This window comes from Giraffa tippelskirchi, chromosome 1 (assembly GCF_054371585.1).
Source record: "Giraffa tippelskirchi isolate mGirTip1 chromosome 1, T2T-mGirTip1v1.2.pri, whole genome shotgun sequence".
Lineage (NCBI taxonomy): Eukaryota > Metazoa > Chordata > Mammalia > Artiodactyla > Giraffidae > Giraffa > Giraffa tippelskirchi.
Window position 1 is genome coordinate 202,582,006 of NC_137275.1, and position 21,855 is coordinate 202,603,860.

The 21,855-nt window shown below is 41.5% G+C and overlaps 1 long non-coding RNA gene across 1 annotated transcript in view; it reads right to left on the reverse strand.

The window, feature by feature from the left end:
- Positions 1 to 21,408, reverse strand: part of LOC145538858 (uncharacterized) — a 39,712-nt gene extending 18,304 nt beyond the window's left edge. The window contains exons 1-2 of the long non-coding RNA XR_014077291.1: positions 21,355 to 21,408; positions 4,058 to 4,231 (exon numbers count right to left, since the gene is read on the reverse strand). This is a non-coding gene — a long non-coding RNA (uncharacterized LOC145538858). The remainder of the gene's footprint in view (positions 1 to 4,057; positions 4,232 to 21,354) is intronic.
- Between the last annotated feature and the right edge of the window lie 447 nt (positions 21,409 to 21,855).

The following is a 21,855-nucleotide window of genomic DNA, read 5'->3' on the forward strand; positions in this document are numbered from 1 at the left end:
CCCCACTGTGGGGTCTCTCCAGTGGGTAGGTGGATTTCTTAAATTGAGCTTTGGCAAATTTTCTGTTGAGGGTCAGGTAGTAAATATTTTAGGCCTTGTGGCCATATGGCCTCTGTCACCAGTACTCTGTAGCAGAAGCAGCTACAGACAATGCATAAACAAATAGGCGTGGTTTGTTACAATAAAACTTCATTTACAAAAAACAGATGGGGAGGGCGGGTTTAGTGGGGGCCATAGTTTGCTGCCTGCTTTCTTACATGGTCACCCGGGACTCCTGAGAACACAAAAGAAGACACCAATGGGCCTGATTAGGCTTGGGCCCAGCTCTGGGACAGCTTGCCTAGATGTGGGGGTACTGCAGAGGTGAAGGGGGTAGGGCCTGGGCATCCCTAGGAGGCACACTCTCACAGGGGCAGGGAGATGCAAGGGTCCACTTTGGTGACTGATTATAAAGAAACAGTAGTATGTGCAGTCCTCATATTTAAAGCAAGGAATAAAATTCACCTTTTGAATAGACATTTCCTAGACCTGTGGTGTGTGTTGCTTACTGTGAGCTACTAGAATGAAAACTCCAGGGCTGATGATTCTCTGGTAAGCGCTACACCACCAAGATAAAGGAAAGAACCTTAGATCACCTGGTTTTGTGGTGAGAATGCTGTCATCTCTGCCCCTTCTTCTAGCTGATTACTTTTGTACTTGGATACAGGAAATAGAAACACTAGGTGACAGTCATGTTCAGAGGTTGCAGCCATCCAGGCCACCCTGACAATCTCATTTTGTTGGGGTCCAGATGGACCTCACCTGTGTTCTGCCTCCTGCTGTTTTGCCTCTGTTACTCAGGTGCCACGAGCTAGCATGTGGATTACAGGGTGTCCGCAGTGTAGCTCTTGGAGTGCTGAGGGTCTCTAGGCTCATGGGGTATGCCAGTCGTTGGAGGTTGGGGAGGGAAGCCCCTGACTCTTGCCCACTAAGTGTCACCTAGTCTGCTTCCAGCTGTCCCTCCACTGCAGAGCTGTCAATACTCTTGGTTTTATAACATATGGATCATATAGCAGCATTTGGATAAATGTCTATCTGCTCCTCACTGCCCTGAACATAGCCTCTGTCTGAGGCTGGTGGTCCAGGCCTTCCGTCTCCCCACTTCAACCACCTCTCCATCCTCCCAGTGCACATTGCCACTGCCCGGGACTCTTCAGCATTTCCCAAGAAGCCCTGGACCTTCCTGCCTTTCCACATTTACTTCAAGTCTGAGTCACTTCATGCATTTGAAGATGATTCTCCAAATCCCAACCTAAATGCCCCTTCTTCCAGGAAGTCCTCCCAAGTTGGACCAAATGCTCCTTCCTGAAAGAACCCTAGCACAAAGAATAAAGAGAGAAAGAAAAAGAGGAAAAGTAGATCCTAGATATTTTACTGGAACATATCCTGGATGCTCCATGAGTACGTTCACACAAAAACTTATTTGAACCCATTTACCTTCACAGAATGCAAGACAGCATAACCAAAAATCCTAAAGTAATCATTTCTGAAGCTTAATGATTCATCTCTTGCCTGGTGAGCAATTTTGTGCCTAGCAGAAGAGTTTCTGAAGTGGGTTCCCAAGTTGCTGGATGTCACTGACGATCAAGCATCTAAATTCCATGCTGCTCTTTAATTTCCCCAAACTTTCTTATAGATCAACATTAAGCTTTTTAAAAACAAACAAACAAACCAGAAAGGCAGATGGATCTCTTTTCTCTGGCAAAGGAGCCATTTTGCTTTCCTTGTAGCTATAAAATATGGTCAAGAAGGCCCCTTGGCCTGGGGTTAGGGAGTACATAAACTTCTGTTTTTGCTTTTTATATACAGAGGTTTGGGCAGATGGCTGACCCTCCTGCTGTGAGTCAGGTGGAAGCAGAGATGGGAGTCAGGCTCTAGTGGAAGGGAGAGTCCCTGCTGCCTAGTGTTTGGAGTGAGATCAAGCTCTTGGGGTGATGGGGGAAGGGGCGTCTCACACTCGTGGGACACTGGTAAGCATGATACAGGATGGCTTGGTGATCTCAGGTAAAACAAGAGCGCAAAGGAGTCCTAAGACCTAGGGGTCTAGGGGTCAGCCTGGACCCACATCCTTCCCCAGATCACCCTCCCACCCCACTGGCATGCCCTGCATTCTCTGCATCTCCCCTCCCTGTGCCCACCTGACTCAGCCAGAGGACTCACATGCTTCTTCAGATTTACCCCAGTGGAAGGATGGTATTCACAGGAGAGCTTCAGGTTGGGGACAAACTTTACTGATGTTCTGAGGACCTATCACAGTGTTTTTTTTCAAAATGTGGATTGGAATCCATGAATGGGCCATGAAATTGATTTGTGGACTGTGATTGATTTTTTAAAAATTGGGCAAGTGAACCAAATAGATATTTTTCCCAAAGAATATATACAAATGGCCAACAAGCACATGATAAAATACTCAACATCACAAGTCATTAGAGAAATGCAAATCAAAACCACAATGAAATAATACCTCATGCTTATTAGAACAACCATCATTAGCAAGACAAGCGATAACAAATACTGGTAAGGACGTGGGGAAAAGGAAACCCTTGTGCACTGTTGGTGGGTTTGTAAATTGGTGCAGCCACTATGGAAAACAGAGAGTCATTGAAAAATTAAAAATAGAACTACTGTATGATCCGGCAATTGTGCTTCTGGGAATATATCCAAAGGAAACAAAAAACACTAACTTAAAATATCTGCACTCCTATGTTCATAGCATCATTATTTACAAAACCCAAGACAGTGAAACATCCTAAATATCCACTGGTAGATAAGCAGATAAAGACATTATGGTGTGTGTGTGTGTGTATATGTATGTGTGTGTGTGTATATATATATATACATATATATATATATATATGTATATATATGTATATATACATATATATATATACATATATATACATAAAAAATATATATATATACATAAAAATATATACATATATATATATATATACATAAAACACACAGTGGAGCATTAGTCATAGAAAAGGAAGTCCTGCCCTATGCTACAACATGGATAGACCTTGATGGCATTATGCTAAGTGAAATAAGTCAGACAGAGAAAGACAGATATTGTATGATCTCACTTATATATGGAATCTAAAAGTAAAAAACCCCCAAAACCCAAACTCAGAAAAAGAGATGAGATTTGTGGTTACCAGAGGCAGGTTGTTGGGGGAGGGGGAATTGAAGCAAGGTGGTAGAAGGTAGAGATTTCTAGTTATAAGATCAGTAATATTAGGGATGTAATCTACAACATAGTGGATATAGCTAATGCTGCTGTATGATATATAGGGAAGTTAAGGAGTCGGTTCTGAGAGTTCTCATCACAAGGGCAAAACATTTTTTTTCCCTTTTTCTTGTATTTTTATGAGGTGACAGAGGCTAGATAAACTTATTATAGTAACCATTTCACAACATATGCAAGTCAAAACATTACATTGTATCTCTTACACTTCTACAGTGATGTATGTCAATTATATCTCAATAAAACGGGGGACAAATGAAGCAAATTCAAAAAATAGATTGCCTAATAGTAAGCTTTTTGTTTCCGCTTTCTCCATTATTATCCCTATTGTATGATATCAAAATATCTGTCTGGAAAGGAGGTAGTCTTAGACATGTGTACCTTGAGATGCTTGCTTCTCTCACTTTCTCTGATATCTCTTCTCTCTTGGGTTCCCTCCCCTCTGGTTCCTAGAATGGGCAAGCTTGGACCTCTGACTCTCTCCTTCCATGCCATGCTCAGGGCTCCTTCCAGAGCTGTCTTCCCCATTGTAGTTCTGCTCTTCACCTGCAGATTCCCCCAGTCCCACCCTTACTGGGAGGCCAGCCCCGTGTGCCCATCCTCCTCACGCCTGCCCCTTGGATGCCCCACAGGGGTCTGCACCTGAGCGTCACTTCTTTTTGATCATCCTGCTTCCCCACCTTGCCTTTTCCTGCTTGGTGAGAGGTCCACAATATTCATCAAGTTGCCCGCACCTAAACCTAGACTTCTCCATCTCCACTGAATCCTCACCAAATATTCTTTCACTTCTTCAGGTCCCTCACGGAGTGCATCCTCATCCCTCTGCTCCAGCCTGGCCTTGGCTTAGACCAAGATCGATGCTCTGATGCAGGATGCGGGCTGCCACACTGGCTTCCTTTCTGCCAGTTTCATCCCCCAGCAGCACTGCAGAATGCCTCAAGGCAACTATATTTCAAGAAAAGAGTTAAAAAAAAAGAAGTAAATGGTCATGATATCTGCTGCTTACTTGCAAATGACTTGGTAAACAAACACACCCCTCATATCATGCGCACAAAAATAGATACAGGCAAATGCAAGCTGTTGTTGAATCTTTGGGTATGATTTTTCCACTTTTCTCTCTGAAATTGTAAAATAATACAATATTGAAGGAAAAATAAAATGCAAACTAAACCTGCCGCTCCTAGAACTGAAAACCTCCAGAGAGAGACCCTGAGGTTCTAACGCCTTACCCTGGGCTGGCCTGGCCGGCCCTGCCTGAAATCACACGGCTGCTATTTCTGCCAGGCCTTTGCCTGCACCATTTTCTCTACCTCGAGTGCCCATCTTCAATCATACTCCCAACTGGTTGAAATGCCCTCACATTGACCCCCAAAGGGTTTGCTTCTCAGAAAAGGCTAGACGTTTGGTTCCATAGACTGGAAACTTTTGGGAGGCCTGTATTATGTCCCCAGTGCCCAGCACATGTGTGGTCTAGAGCAGGTGCCCAACACGCTTGCAGCAGGAGCGAAACACTACTTTGCACTTGGCTGTGGTCTGGGGAAATACATGGCTAGACTCAAGAATCTGCTTTTCTGGGTATTCTGAAAAGCTGGGCTGGCTCTGTGATAGCAGTGAGGGGCTGCCAAGGCCTCTGGAGCTGGGAGAGATAAGAATCTTCTGGAAGAGATTTAGGGCCCCAGTCTTCCCCTGAGTTGGGTAAAACAAGACTGGACTGGGAAGAGTGACAGAAAAGCTTTCAGATACCTCTCACCATTCTGAGTTTGAGAGGGTGGGGACCGCCTTAAGGCTTGATACGACTATGGGGCTTTATTTGTATTACTGAATAAAAGACAATTTTTATGTGGTGTGTCAACAAGGGAAAACTTGAAGACTTTATTTTTATTGGCAAGTAAGTAGGACTGCACGGGAGCCAAAGGACATATTTGTGCATAGGTGGATGGATGGAAGATGGATGGATGGATGAGTGGATATACATAGATCTAGATACAGCTGTGTCTATTAATACTGGATATTTTGGTACCTATAAAATGAAAGAGGATATCTTACCTGCTGACTTGTGTCCCAGCCCTTCAAATGTCCAAGGGCCTGAAAATCAAGTCTAAATTTTTTGCCAGAAATATTCACCCTGTGGCAGATTCAGGGTTCAGCCTGCTGAGTCTCACCCTGGAAGCAAGTGCCCAAGCTTAGTTTTCCAGAGGTAATTATTTTGTTAGGGTTCCATTTCATGATGGAATAAATGCAGGCATATTGCAAGAGTTCCCCTTTTGGTGTTTAGGCAGTTCAAGGATGTAGTCATTGTATTGAGACCGTGTTTACTGTCGGTTTGGTTTCTGAAATGTGAGTGGTTAGGTTTGTGGGGCTGAAAGTTAGGGATCCTAGGGTATCTTAGCTCATCACCTGTGGATTATACAAGTACACTGATAAATAACTGATGGGAAATATCCAGCTATAGGCCCAGGAATAAAGAAGTGAGTCTGATTCCACAGTCTCCTTCGTGGTGTGGGATGGAGCCTGGAAACAGGAGGCCGTGGACTGGAAGAGGAGAAGAGGATGGTTCAGAAGGAAAGGATGACGTGGATGTCCAAGGAGCCAGGGCTTCAGGCAGGAAGCAGGAGAAATGGTATGGAGGGTGTGTAGGTAGTTTTCTGTGTCAGTTGGCTAAAGTACCAGCTACTCAATTAATCTAGGTGCTGCTGTGGAGGTATGGGGTAGATGTAATTAACGTCAACTGTCAGTTGATTTTAAAAAGATTGTCCTTGACAGTGTGGATGGGCCTCATCCAGTCCATTGAAATGGGCCTTAAAAATTGAGATTTCCCAAAGGAGAAGAAATTCTGTTTCACGATTGCAGTCTCATCTCCTGACTGAGTTTCCAGCCTCTCGCCTGTCTTACAGATTGAAGACTTGCCAGTCCGCACAAGCCTGTGAACTAACTCCTTGAAATAAATCTCTTTACATGCACATATATATATAAATCTCTCTTTCTCTTTCTCTCTCTCTCTCTCTCTCTCTCTCTCTATATATATATATATATATATATGTGTGTGTGTGTGTGTGTGTGTGTGTGTGTGTGTGTGTGTGTGTATGGCTCTATATATCTATGGTGGTTGTGGCGGTTTAGTTGCCAAGTTGTATCTGACTCTCCTTGTGATTCCATGGACTGTGGCCCAGCAGGCTGTTCTGTCACGGGATTTCCCAGGCAAGAATACTGGAGTGGGTTGCCATTTCCTTCTCCAGGGGATTTTCCTGACCCAGGAATTGTACCTGTGTCTCAAGTCTACATTGGCAGACGGATTCTTTACCACTGGTGCCACCTGGAAAGCCCCATATATATCTACAGATAGATAGAAACGATACAGAAATAGATCCAGACATAAATGCAGATATAGATCCCCTATTTACTTTGTTTCTGTGAAGCACCCACACTGATTGGAGGGAGAGTGAGGATCAGAGGAAGTGGTACCCAGAACACACTAAAGAATGGTCTGAATTTGCAAGGTCTACAGAGAAAACAGGCTCTTTCCCTGAACAGACACACCCTTTCTTGGCCCCAACCTTTCACACATGTCTTCTCTCTGCAATTTGCCTACACTTCACCCTGTGATCAGCCAGTGAGCTCTTTTTACATTACAGTGCCATGCTCCAGAGTGGAGAGATTTCAGTTCAAAGGCGCAGTGTAGAGTCCCTTCCCCATTGCCCCGACTTCTTAGCTTGCTTATTGAGACCCGGTTCCAGTGCTGGTCCCCAGGAGACTTAGCCTCAGCCCTCGACTGCCACGCTCCATCTGGGGCAGCCCAGCCCCCTGCCTGTCCTGTTCTGCCACCTGTTACCACGTATTACAGTTGATCGTTCATGTGTCTCCCTCATCCTCAGCTCCACTGAGTTTAGAAGTTTGGAACTTCCTCTAGAAGTTTCCTGACTGATTCCACAATGCCATCCCATTCTCTCTAGCACATTTCTATGCCAGTGACTGCAACATCTACTGACTCCCTTTGAAGAAAGGAGTGCATTTTCCTTCACAGACTATAAACATTTAAAAAGTAGAAATTGATCTCACTTGCTGAGCCAGTCAAATAGGCTTTTTACGCTGCAGTGACAAGTAGCCTTACGGTCTTTGCCATTTCAGATGGTTCATGCTGCGTATCCACCATGTGTTAACAGAGGACTTTGTTCATTGCGATAGTCACTTAGTCACCTAGGCTGACGGGACAGCTACTGCTTCAGTGCTGCTGTCACCAAGGAGAGGTCAGGAAGGATCAGGAAGTGCCATCCTAGCATGTGCTCAGGGTGAGAGCTGAGGATACTTGATGACTGGCTTTCATCCCTTCCCACTTGGTTTGATCCTAGGGACTAGTGTAGTACCTGAAATTCCTAACTAAACTCATCCATGAGCATCTCAAAAGCAGAAACTGAAACGACTCATCTGTGTGGCCCAGAACATCCAGCAAAATGTCACTTCATAGACACTCCATCAATTGTTAACTAACAAAATGATAACAAGGACTTAGGAACCTCTTGGCTACACCATGGGTTTCTGAGATGTAAGTGACTGTTGAGGGTCTATACTGTGAGTGAGCCTAATTTGCATTGGTGTTTTCAGAGCATGGTGAGGTGGAGAGAGTCAGAGCTTTGCATCACACTTCTACTCTTTCTACCTGGGGGCTGTTGCTCGCTGCTTAGCTGCTTGAACTTCAGTCATCAACCATAAGGAAGGGTGTTCCCAACGTGCCACTTCTGCACTGATCACTGCTGGGCTGGAGGCTGTCTTGAAACCACTGCTACTGCTCAGGGGCCCAGGGATCCACGCTCCAGCAACTGCTGTCGAAAGCTCCCCAGTGCTGTGGACTGCGGCCGCCTGTAGCTATAGTTGGAGTTGTGCTTCTGCAAATGCTGGTGTGAGAGGCTATGTGAGTTTTCCGAGGTGGCCAGAACAACATACCACAAACAGGCAACTTAAAACCACAGACATTTCTTCTCCCACAGTTCTGGAGACCAGAAGTCAGAAATCAAGGTGTCATCAGGGCCATGCACTCTCTGAAGGCTTAGGGAAGGGAAGGGTCCTTCCTTGACTGTTGCTGGTGATCCTTGGCATTCCTTGGCATCACTCCAATATCTGTCTTCACATTCACATGGTGTCTCCTTGTGGTTCTGGGTCCAAATTTCCCTCTTCACATAAGGACACTGATCCTAGTGGGTTTAGGGCCAACCCTAATTGAGAATGACCTTGTCTTAACTTGAATATATCTAAAGACCCTATTGCCAAGTAAGAGCATATGCACAGGTTCTGGCTGGACATTAATTTTGAAGGGGACACTCATCAACCCACATAAAGGTTTTTTTTTTCAGGAGCAGAACAAAAGGGCATTTTGCTTCCCCTTTCCTTGTGATCTCCCACAAATGGTTCATCAGGAAGCCAGCTGGCAGCGTGTCAGGACAGGTGATCTGCAGACGTACTCCTATTAGCTACAGAGAGGAGCACAGGAGGACGGAAGGGACTGAAAGTCAGCAGGTAAGTTCTTGGGCCTGTGTGATGCCAGGAACAGAGACCATGATCATTAGCTTAGTTCCATGCCTAAGATACCAGAAGAAAGCCCATTTCCAGTGTGAGAGCATTTTCTCAGCATCGTGTAAGACAACTTCCAGGTGCACCTGATAAGAGGCTCAGAGTGTTATCTGAAAGAGCACTGAATTGTTTCATAAGCACTTTCCGTGTATCCTCTCCTTTGCCCTTCACGCATGTCAGCATGTATATATCTTCTCAAAACTGTTGGTCCACGGTTCTGTCTGTGGCTCTGTGGACACATTGCAGAGCAGGGCCTCAATTCACAGTACCTGCTGGCTTCCTGATCTCTCTGAGTAATGACCCTGATGAGTAACTTGTCCTATTGTCAACTAAGCTCTGCTTCATTTCTTCAAGCTCCCTAGTGTCGGAAATAAACAAAGATCTGAAAATCGTAGAGGAGTGATACAAGAGCAGACACTGCATACTTACACTATACAGGAATCAAAATGAAAGCTGACCGTAAGAGCCATGACTATGGCATTGTATCTATTACTTTTCTGTCATGTCAATAATCAATACTCATTTAAAAAACTAAAATATATAAAAACTCAGAAATAAAAATTAAAACCATGCTTCATATAATGATGCTTCCCTCCTACTCTGAGGTGATTTTTCAGCACTTGGTAATTTTTAAATAAAATAATAAACAAACATATGGAAATAAAACTGCCCCTTGGGAAAAATAGCTGGGATCTGCTGACAGTTAATGGAAAGTAACAAAGAGAGCCAACTGGAAAAGTGTTAGAGGGGCCCAGAAATGGTCTTTGGAAAAAATAATATAAACTTTATATATAAATTTTATGAGTAATTTTAGAACTTCAAAGATATGGCAATGAACCAGGACTCGTTAAGCAAATAGTAAATGATTTACTCACCCAGATTCACTTAGGAATAAAATTAATTATCTAAAAGAAAATTGGAATTCAAAAAGACCTTCTGAGCCATCAAATCAGTGTCACTAAAATGCATATTCTGAAGTCTGTGCATTTTGTTTTGCTTTCTTTTTTGTTTCTTTTTTATTTTTATATCAATATTTTAAAATTGAAATACAGTTAATTTATAATGTGTTAGTTTCAAGTGTATAGCAAAGTGATTCATATATGTGTGTGTATATTCTTTTGAAATTATTTTCCATTATAGGTTATTATATGATATTGAGTATAATTCACTGTGCTATAGCTCCTTGTTCTTTACCTATTTTATATATAGTAACGTGTATATGTTAATCCCAAGTTCCTAATTTATGCCTCTTCCCCCCATCCACTTTGGAAACCATAAGTTTTTTTCCTATGTCTGTGAGTCTATTTCTGTTTTGTAAATATTCATTTGAATCTTTTTTTAGATTCCACTTATAACTGGGCCTTAGAAAGCATCACTACAAACAAAGCTAGTGGAGGTGATGGAATTCCAGTTGAGCTATTTCAAATCCTGAAAGATGATGCTGTGAAAGTGCTGCACTCACTATGCCAGCAAATTTGGAAAACTCAGCAGTCGCCACAGGACTGGAAAAGGTCAGTTTTCATTCCAATCCCAAGGAAACACAATGCCAAAGAATGCTCAAACTACTGCACAATTGCACTCATCTCACACGCTAGTAAAGTAATGCTCAAAATTCTCCAAGCCAGTCTTCAGCAATATGTGAACCAGGAACTTCCAGATGTTCAAGCTGGTTTTAGAAAAGGCAGAGGAACCAGAGATCAAATTGCCAACATCTGCTGGATCATCAAAAAAGCAAGAGAGTTCCAGAAAAACATCTATTTCTGCTTTATTGACTATGCCAAAACCTTTGACTGTGTGGATCACAATAAACTGGAAAATTCTGAAAGAGATGGGAATACCAGACCATCTGACCTGCCTCTTGAGAAACCTGTATGCAGACCAGGAAGCAACAGTTAGAACTGGACATGGAACAACAGACTGGTTCCAAATAGGAAAAGGAGTACGTCAAGGCTGTATATTGTCACCCTGCTTATTTAATTTATATGCAGAGTACATCATGAGAAACGCTGGGCTGGAAGAAGCACAAGCTGGAGTCAAGATTGCCGGGAGAAATATCAATAACCTCAGATATGCAAATGACACCATCCTTATGGCAGAAAGTGAAGAGGAACTAAAAAGCCTCTTGATGAAAGTGAATGAGGAGAGTGAAAAAGTTGGCTTAAAGCTCAACGTTCAGAAAACTAAGATCATGGCATCTGTTCCCATCACTTCATGGCAAATAGATGGGGAAATAGTGGAAACAGTGTCTGACTTTATTTTTTGGAGCTCCAAAATCACTACAGATGGTGACTGCAGCCATGAAATTAAAATACGCTTACTCCTTGGAAGGAAAGTCATGACCAACCTAGACAGCATATTAAAAAGCAGAGACATTATTTTGTCAACAAAGGTCCGTCTAGTTAAGGCTATGGTTTTTCCAGTAGTCATGTATGGATGTGAGAGTTGAACTATAAAGAAAGCTGAGCACCGAAGAATTGATGGTTTTGAACTGTGGTGTTGGAGAAGACTCTTGAGAGGCCCTTGGACTGCAAGGAGATCCAACCAGTCCATCCTAAAGGAGATCAGTCCTGAATGTTCATTGGAAGGACTGATGTTGAAGCTGAAACTCTAGTACTTTGGCCACCTCGTGTGAAGAGGTGACTCGTTTGAAAAGACCCTGATGCTGGGAAAGATTGAGGACAGGAGGAGAAGGGGATGACAGAGGATGAGATGGTTGGATGGCATCACCGACTCAATGGACATGAGTTTGGGTGGACTCTGGGTGTTGGTGATGGACAGGGAGGCCTGGCATGCTGCGGTTCATGGGGTTGCAAAGAGTCAGACACGCCTGAGTGACTGAACTGAACTGATAAGTGATATCATATGGTATTTGTCTTTTTGTGTCTGTCTGACTTCACATAATATGATAATCTCTAGGCCCATCCATGTTCTGGCAAATGACATTATTTTGCTCTTTTTTATGGCTGAGTAATAGTCCATTGTGTATGTGTGTGTGTGTGTAGACATCACATCTTTTTTATCTATTCATTGTGTATTTTGTTTTTCAATTGGAGGAGATGCCCTTCTGATCCTAATTTCCAGAGTTGGTTTTAGCTCATTTTCTACATGTTTCTAACAAGGTTTCTGTAAGAATCCTATAGTTAGAAGTCAAAACTGCCGCACCACTTGTAGCTCAAGACCACCTTGGCCATACTATGAACAAGGCAGTGAGGGAAACCAGATAAAGACAAGATACAATCCCTATGAAAACATCAAGATCATTTTTCAGAAAAATAGAACAAAAATTTCTAAAAGTTATACAGACCCACAAAAGGCCCATAATAGTGAGTGAAATCAATCCTGAGAAAAAGTAACAAACCTGGAGGTATCACACTCCCTGATTTCAAACTATATTACAAAGCAAAGTAATCAAAACAACATGGAATTGGCAGAAATACAGATTCATAAATCAACAGAACAGACTGTGAACCTAGAAATAAACCATGCATACGTGGACAAATGACCAAACAATATAAAATTGTGAAAGGATAATCTCAATAAATGTTGGGATAACTATACATCCACGTTTAAAAAAATCAAAATAGACTGCTAACTCACACCATACACAAAAATCAACTAAAATTTTACATTAAAAGCTTGAACATAAGATCTGAAACCATAAAACTTCTAGAAGAAAGCATAAGCAGTACATTCTTTGACTTTGATATCAGCAATATTTTTCAGGATATGTGTCCTCAGGCAAGGGAAACAAAAGCAAAAACAAACAAATGGGACTATATCAAACTAAAAAGCTTCTGCATAGCAAAGGAAACCATCAACAGAATGAAAAGTCAACCTATCAAATGGAAGAGTATATTTGCAAATGATATATCCAACAAGGGGTTAGTATCTAAAATATATAAAAACTTGTACAACTCAACAACAAATAAACAACCTGATTGAAAACTGGGCAGAATAGCTAAATAGACATTTTTCCAAGGAAGATGTACAGGTAAACAAGCCCACAAAAAAGATGTCCAACAACACTAATTGTTTCGAAAAACAGAAACTTGGCTGAGATATCACCTCACACCTGTTAGAATGGCTATTATCAAAAAGCCAAGAAATACCAAGTTCTGATGAGGATGTGGAAGAAAAGGGTCCCCTCGTATACTGTTGGTGGGAATATAAATTGGTGTAACGACTGTGGGAAAAGTATGAAGTTTCCTCAAAAAATTAAGAATAAAACTACCTATGATTCTGTGTCTCTTTTTTGAGTATTTATCCAAAAAATATGAAAACACTAATCTGAAAATATATATGCACCCATATTCATTGTGGCAGTTACAACAGCCAAGTTGTGAAAACAATTTAAGTGCCCATCAATGAATGAATGGATACAAAAAGATGTGAGAAAGACAGATAGATATTGTAGATAACATATTATAATATATATTATACATATATTACATTACAACTGTATGACAATAGACTTCATTTATATTAACTTTTAAAATCTGATATAATTTTAGACTTATAGAAATGTAGCAAAAATAGATCAGAGTAACTGTATATTCTTCACCCAGTTTCTCCTAAGGTCAATGGGCACAACACTATGAACTAAACCACAGACTTTATTCAGCCCTCCACATTTACCCATATTGTGCTTAACTCTTTCTCCTTCATTCCCTCCAATCTGTGACAGTTCCTCAGTGTTTCCTTGTCTTTCACTTCCTGACAATTTTGAAGAGCGCCAACCAGTTATTTCATAGGATGTCCCTCAGTTTGGATTTGTTGGTCATTTCCTATGATTTGATAGAAAGATGATATCTTGTCTTTCTCTGGGCAGCATGTCAGGGGTACATAATATTGCTATGTGTTATTATTGGTGGTGTTAACCTTGGTCATTTGGTTAAGGAAGTGTCTTAGCCTGGATGGCCTAGGCTGTCCAATGGAAATAAGTAAACTGCTGCTGCTGCTGCTGCTAAGTTGCTTCAGTCTTGTCAGCCTCTGTGCAACCCCATAGACAGCAGCCCACCAGGCTCCCCTGTCCCTGGGCTTCTCCAGGCAAGAACACTGGAGTGGGTTGCTGTTTCCTTCTCCAATGCATGAAAGTGAAAAGTGAAAGTGAAGTCGCTCAGTCGTGTCCGACTCTTCACGACTCCATGGACTGCAGCCCACCAGGCTCTTCCGTCCATGGGATTTTCCAGGCAAGAGTACCATGTGCCATTTTAGTCCTTTTTTAAAGTGTATAGCTCTGTGGCATTAAATACATTCATACTGTTGCAACCAACAACACCATCCTTCTGTAAAACTTCTTTCATCTTCCCCAACTGAAACTCTGTACCTCACTCATCTCCTCTTTAACTACTAACCTCTATTCTACTTTCTGTCTCTGTGAATTTGACTACTTTAGTTGCTTCATCTAAGTGGAATAATATAGTATTCATCCTTCTGCTTCTGGCTTCTTTTATTAACATATTGTCCTCAAGGTACATCCAGGTGGGGAGCATGTGCCAGAATGTCCATCTTTTTTAAGATGGAGTAATATTCTATTGTCTGGATATTCTATATTTTCTTCCTCCATTCATCCCTTGATGTGAAATTGATTTTAATAATACATTTTGTTAAACCCCATGTATCCTGAGAAACCTGAATGCAGGTCAAGAAGAAACAGTTAGAACCAGACATGACACAACTGACTGGTTCAAAATTGGGAAAGGAATATGTCAAGGCTGTATGTTGTCACCTGCTTATTTAACTTATATGCAGAGTACATCATGCTAAATGCCAGGCTAGATGAAGCACAAGCCAGAATCAAGATTGCCAGGAGAAATATCAATAATCTCAGATATGCAGATGACACCACCCTAATGGCAGAAAGTGAAGAGGAACTAAAAAGCCTCTTGATGAAGGTGAAAGAGGAGAGTGAAACACCTGGCTTAAAACTCTACACTCATAAAACAAAGATCATGGCATCTGGTCCCATCACTTCACAGCAAATAGATGGAGAAAAATGGAAACAGTGACAGATATTATTTTCTTGGGCTCCAAAATCACTGTGGATGGTGACTGCAGCCATGAAATTAAAAGTTGCTTGCTCTTTGGAAGAAAAGCTATGACAATCTAGACAACACATTAAAAAGCAGAGACATCACTCTGCCAACAAAGGTCTGTATAGTTAAAGTTATGCTTTTTCCAGTAGTCATGTACAGATGTGAGAATTGGACCATAAAGAAGGCTGGAGCACCAAAGAATTCATGCTTTCAAACTGTGGTGCTGGAGAAGACTCCTGAGAGTCCCTTGGACAGCAAGGAGATCAAACCAGACAATCTTGAAGGAAATCAACCCTGAATATTCATTGGAAGGACTAGTACTGAAGCTGAAGCTCCAATACTTTGGCCACCTGATGTGAAGAGCTGGCTCATTGGAAAAGACCCTGATGTTGGGAAAGATTGAGGGCAGGAAGAGAAGATGACAGAGCGTGAGATGGTTGGATGGCATCACCGACTCGATGGACATGAATTTGAGCAAACTCCGGGAGATCATGAAGGACAGGGAAGCCTGGTGTGGTGCAATCCATGGGATCGCAAAGAATCGGACATGACTCAGTGACTGGACAACAGCAACAAAGTCGTGAGCATAATCAATGTAAATGTTATTGATGAGATTTTTCACATTGTTTTATACAAAATTCTTTGGGGTCCGACGTGTATTGTACATCTGGAGCACGTCCTCATTCAGGTACACACAGTCACATGTGGCCAGTGACTACTGCACAGGCACTCTGGTTCTAGATTCTCTCGACTGAGCACTCCCTCTTGGAAATTACACTGGGCTCCACATAGGAGGGTGTGGTCTCCAGTTGGACAGCCCCTCTGCATGGCTTCTAGAATTCAGCAAATGTGAATAGGATGGATCAACATTGGCCTCCACTCTCCTCCCCAGAAGGCAGGGGCTGAGAGGTTAACACCTGCATTGCTTAGGTGCTCATGTACCTGGGGTTCCAGAGGTGCCCTCGCAGCATTAGAGGCAGAAATGAAGTGAGCTGTCATTTTTTCTGGCCAGCAGGGAAGGAGTTGGTTTCCTGTGGCAATCTTGGTAAAGGTCACCTTGTCTGGCACTGGCTCCCTGGGGTCACAAGCAGGGTGCTGCCCATCTTGTGACTGCAGACAATGGTATGTGCAACATGTCCGGGAGCTGGCAGCCTTTGTTGAGGCTTCCAGGTGAGGCAGTGTGCTCCGGCTCTTACTGTCGAGGGGCCATCAGCTCCCTTGCCAGGCTAGGTTAGGCAGCATGCTTCTGGACGCCATCCCACCAACTCTGTCCATACATCCGTGTCAACCTGAGGTGGTTTGAGAGAACTTTGCAACGCAGATAGACACCTATTATGGGCTGAGTGTCTGTCACCCAAATTCACATATTGAAACCCTACCCCCTGATGTAATGACGTGTATGTGTGTGTCAGTCGCTCAGTCATGTCCAACTCTTTGCGACCCCATGGATTGTGACCCACCAGGTTCCTCTGTCCATGGAATTCTTCAGGCAAGAATACTAGAGTGAGTTTCCATTTCCTTCTCCACAATGTAATGATATTGGGAGGTAATTTGGGTTAGCTGATGTCACAAGGGTGGACCTCCACCTGCACCCCTGTGGGATTACTGCCTTTGCAAGTATCACGAAAGAGTGTACTTTCCCTCTCTGCCTGATCTCAGACTTCCAGCCTCTAGAACTGTGAGAAGTAAATTTCTGCTGTTGATAAGTACCCAGTCTGCGAGGATTTGTTACAGCAGCCCAAACAAACTAAGATAGTACCTTCTCCAGGCTTTAAGTTACATATCTGCACAGGAGGTGGATAGCTTCATCAAAATACTGACAAGACTATGGCATCTCACATATACTTGCCTGCTTTGTATGATGATCTGGGTTGCACTTACTATTAAAATATGCCTGTTTTGCTGAGGAAGCTTGTGTCACTAAATAGATGATAAACCTAATACTCAAACCTCTGTCTGACATTCTATGGGAAGCTTCTTCAATTACACGTAGTTAATATTATATCATAATTGAATTTTATAATAAATTGGGGGGAGAGAAGAGCTTCGGAGAGAGTCTAATTCATGCCAACTTGGAAAATTGATAAAACAGATGGAAAGAAAGTTGATTATGGATTTAGAAGGACATTAATATTATGGAAGATGCTTAAAGGACAATTTCTTCTATAAATTATAAACCAATTTAGGAAACTGATCCATACATATTTTTGGAATACATTTTTTCTTTTAGGTGAAATGATAATCTGTGCCTCCCGTTTCCTTGTTGTCAATCACATAATGGAGTTATCTTGGTATTTTATTTAAATGGGAAACACATATGGCAGACTTAAGTATCTCAAGATCATGCTGTGGAGTCTCTTGAGACATAAGCACAGTCTAAACAGTCCCACTAATGTAATACTTATTCTAATGCAAACCCTGTAATGATAGCAGGGACATCATTTTGGACACTGAGAGTGAGCATCAGCATAGTTGCACGTGACAAAAAGTTTTAGTGATGCTTGTAAAGCATAAAAATTCAAGATACACAGGTTGGGCTGTAGGAAAGAGATTCTCTATGCCATGCACTATCCCTCCAGACATATATAGACACACACATGATCAAGTGGACAGACATATATGCCCATATACACATTTGCATACTTATATATGCATGTACACACACATCTACGGACATACACAAGCACCCATACATAAGCACATATACAAGTGAGATACAAACATATACATACATTACACATTTATCCATGTACACTCATGTACACACACAAATGAACATACATAAGCACATATGCACATATGACATGAGCATGCACACATATAAACACAAATGCAGGTATATAAGCATATGCATGTATAAGACATGAATACACACATACCATTGTGTAGTTTGAGGAGCTTGTGTGTTTGTTTTGTGTACCTATAGACAGCTGTATTTAAGACTTAAATTTACCTAAGAACTATGTTGGTCCTGGCACATACTGAAGGTGGAAGCTTCTCGGCTTCAGCTTGGAATTTGAGGCTGGTCACAGGACAGGCAGTGATTGCAGTCACAGCTCTTAGTGCTGTGCGTACAATTTAGTCATCACAGTGGTTCCATGAAGTAGACTACTACACCATCATCTCACTGTTATGGCCATGAGGTCTGGTGAGGCTCCACAGTGTATTCTGAGTCACACAGGGAGCAGGGATGTGGGCTCTGAGCCCCTAACCTGTTTAGTTCAGCTGCTTCCAAACCCTGACATTAGAGTCTGGGGCTTTCTGCTTAGAGCTGGGAACAGGTCTGTGTAACCCTGAGCTACACGGTGACTCTATCATTTACTTTCAAAATATCCTGCTCTCTGAACAAGAGCTGCCTAAAATATACCTGTGAGATCAAATTTTTCCTTGAAGAAAACGTTGCCTGGGAATTGGATAAGTAGTCCAGTGAACAGCTGTGCAAATCTATATTGATGTGTTTCTGGGCATCACTCCTGGCCCATTCTCAGGTGCAATGTGTACTTGTGTTTTAATCCTTTGTTTAGGCTGAGAAATCTGCTTAGAAGAAAGCATATACTATCAGTGGTACCAGAAGAGAGCCCACAGAACAAGGAATGTAAAGCATAGCTGAGAGGGAGGAAAAAAAAATTCAGAACTGCCATCAGTATACCCCTGAGCCCAGATGGTATCATTTGGAGACCATTATCTCCATATACATTTCTAAAAAATGAATTATTGATTTTTCTGTAACAAAATTTTGATACTGAAATATGACTGACTGAGCTCACACATCCACCCTCATTTCAGCTTCAATTCCAACAAAATGACCAAACCCCCTCCCCCAAATCAGTTCCTTAATAATGCAGGGAAACAAAAGAATGCCATGCGTGTAAGAGAGTTTTGGAATAATTCTGAAAGACAGATGGGCAGACAGTATCAGATTCTAGGGAAAAAACAAAATTGAAGCAAAACAAATAATAAGATACTATGAGGGCAGGAGGGTTTAGGCAGCTCATGCCCAAAGTCAACATAATGTGAAACAGAAGGCAAACAATAGACATCATTAAGCACCAAGGACTCAGGAAATAAACCACCCATAAACAACCTATGAGGGGTCTTTTGAAAAAGAAACGTTGTTGTTGTTCAGTCTTGTGTCAGACTCTTTGCAACCCCGGGGACTGCAGCACACCAGGCTTCCCTGTCCTTCACTATCTCCCAGAGTCTGTTCAGATTAGTGTCCACTGAGTCAGTAGCTCTATCCAACCATCTCATCCTGTGTTGTCCCCTTCTCCTCCTGCCCTCAATCTTTCCCAGAATCAGGGTCTTTTCCAATGAGCCAACTCTTCACATCAGGTGGCCAAAGTATTGGAGGTTCAACTTCAACATCAGTCCTTCCAATGAATATTCAGGGTTGATTTCCTTTAAGGTTGACTGGTTTGATCTCCTTGCTGTCCAAAGGACTCTCAAAAGTCTTCAGCACCACAATTTGAAAGCATCAATTCTTTGGTGCTCAGCCTTCTTTGCGGTCCACCTTTCACATCCATACATGACTATTGGAAGAACTATAGCTTTGACTATATGGATCTTTGTTGGTGAAGTGATGTCTTTGCTTTTTAATACACTGTCTAGGTTTTCATAGTTTTCCCTTCAAGGAGCAAACATCTTTTAATTTCGTGCCTGCAGTCACCATCCGCAGTGATTCTGGAGCCCAAGAAAATAATATCTGTCACTGTTTCCACTTTTTCCCTTCCTGTTTGCCATGAAGAGATGAGATCAGATGCCATGATCTTCGTTTTTTGAATGTTGAGTTTTAAGCCGCTTTTTCACTCTCCTCTTTGACCTTTATCAAGTTGTTTATTAGTTCCTCTTCACTTTCTGCCATTACAGTGCTATCATCTGTGTATTCTGAAGTTGTTGATATTTCTCCTGGCAATCTTGATTCCAGCTTGTGCTTCATCCAGCTGCTCATTTCACATGATGTGCTCTGCATGTAAGTTAAATAAGCAAGGTGACAATACACAGCCTTATCATATTCCTTTCCCAATTTTGAACCAGTCGGTTGTTCTATGTCTGTTTTAACTATTGCTTCTTGACTCACATACAGGTTTCTCTGGGGACAGGTAAGGTGGTCTGATATTTCCATCTCTTTAAGAATTTTCTATAGTTTGTTGTGATACACACAGTTAAAGGCTTTTGTAGTCAATGAAGCAGAAATACATTTTTTTTTTGTAATTTCCTTGCTTTCTCTATGATCCATGAAATTGGCAGTTTAATCTCTGGTTCCTCACACCAGCACAAATAAAAATAAACACAGGAGAAACATGAAGACTATACAAGGAGTAGTGAGAAAAGGGATCTGTTTATTGAGTAAAAATGCTTAATGGTCAAAAAACGCACAAAACGATTGCTGTTGCTCTAGATCTTATGTTCTTACACTAGCATCCAAAACAGGAGCAAAGATGTCAGCAAAACTTCTGTTGAGAAATTCTAACGTAGACTTAATTTTGACTCATCTCCTATCCTGGGCTTATTACTACCCGCTTACTTCAAAATCAGAGTGTGTGGGCAAATAGAAGTGGAATGGAATGGCTACATGAGCAGTGAACTGTGTTTGCCAAGTAGACAAAAATAGAAGATTAAAATAGCCTAATTAACAAGCTTGATTAGCTCTGTATATAAATCTATGCACTCACGCACATTTCATTTATACTAAGAGAGACCATACCTTCTTTTCAAATACAAATGGAACATTCACAAAAATTGTTGGTAAAGTAGAATAAAGAGAAAATCTCAATAAATTCCAGAATGCAGAAATTTATATAGGCCACATTTTCTGAAGAAGCTACAAAAAATAAAAAAAAATTAGGCTTTGATATAAAAAACTGGCAAAATAGTTCTTTTTTTTATATTTAAAAACACCCTTCAAATGAAGAGAAAATAAAAACTAAATTTATAAGCTATGGATTTAGAAGTAATGTCCTTGAGGGTACCACATCATGAAGGATACAGACAAAGCAATTGTCAGAGGAAAATTTGTAGTCTTCAACCCTGGCATTAGAAAATAGGAGAGACAGAAACAGAATGATAAAGTCAAACAAAAAATAGTGAAAGACAGTGCTTCAAAAATAAAAGATAATTTAAATAGATTTCTGGCTATTCTGAACAAGTAAAAACAAAAATAGAACAAACAAAAAACCCCGAAACAGCAAAAACTGGACACACATAAATAGAAGTGGAAAAGTTTCCACAACTGCACTGATGAAAAAGATTATAATTGAATAAAACTCTATGCCAACATTTTTGGGACTCTAGATGAAAGCCATGATAATCTAGAAAGCATGAATTATATTAGAATCCCTCTTATCCATCACAGTCTAGACCTGTAGTCAGTCGATTAAGTGAAAAAGTGTGCTAAAGGGAGAAATCACTAAAAAATGTCAAACTGCAAATATTTTACTGTAATTGAAAACATAAAAACATATATTCACTTACCAATCTTTTAATGTAGGGTCATGGTCTTTTCTTTGAAAACAAATCTGCTGAGTAAAAATAGACATCCTCTTTTTTACATAAACCACACCTATACTTCAGTGTCAACAATTTCCAGTTTCAATTTTTAAAATACAGAGGAAGAAATGTTAAGACAGTAAATGCAATCTGATTGTGGAATTCTTTGACATCAGAGCATCTTAGACTTTAATGTATTTGTGCATCTCTTCAGGATCTTGTACAAATGCCAAAGATGACAGTGGGTCTGGGGAATGGGCCTGATATTCAGCATTTTTAGTGGGCTTCCAGGTGATACTGCTGCTACTGGTCCATGGACCACACTTGCAGTAACAAAGATATGATATTTGTTATTCTTGTCCCACCCATCATTTCTAGTTGTATTAGCACAGTGGTGGTGGTGAGTCGTTTTAGTCATATCTGATTCCTAGCGACCCTATGGACTGTAGCCTGCCAGGCTCCTCTGTCCATGGGATTCTCCAGGCA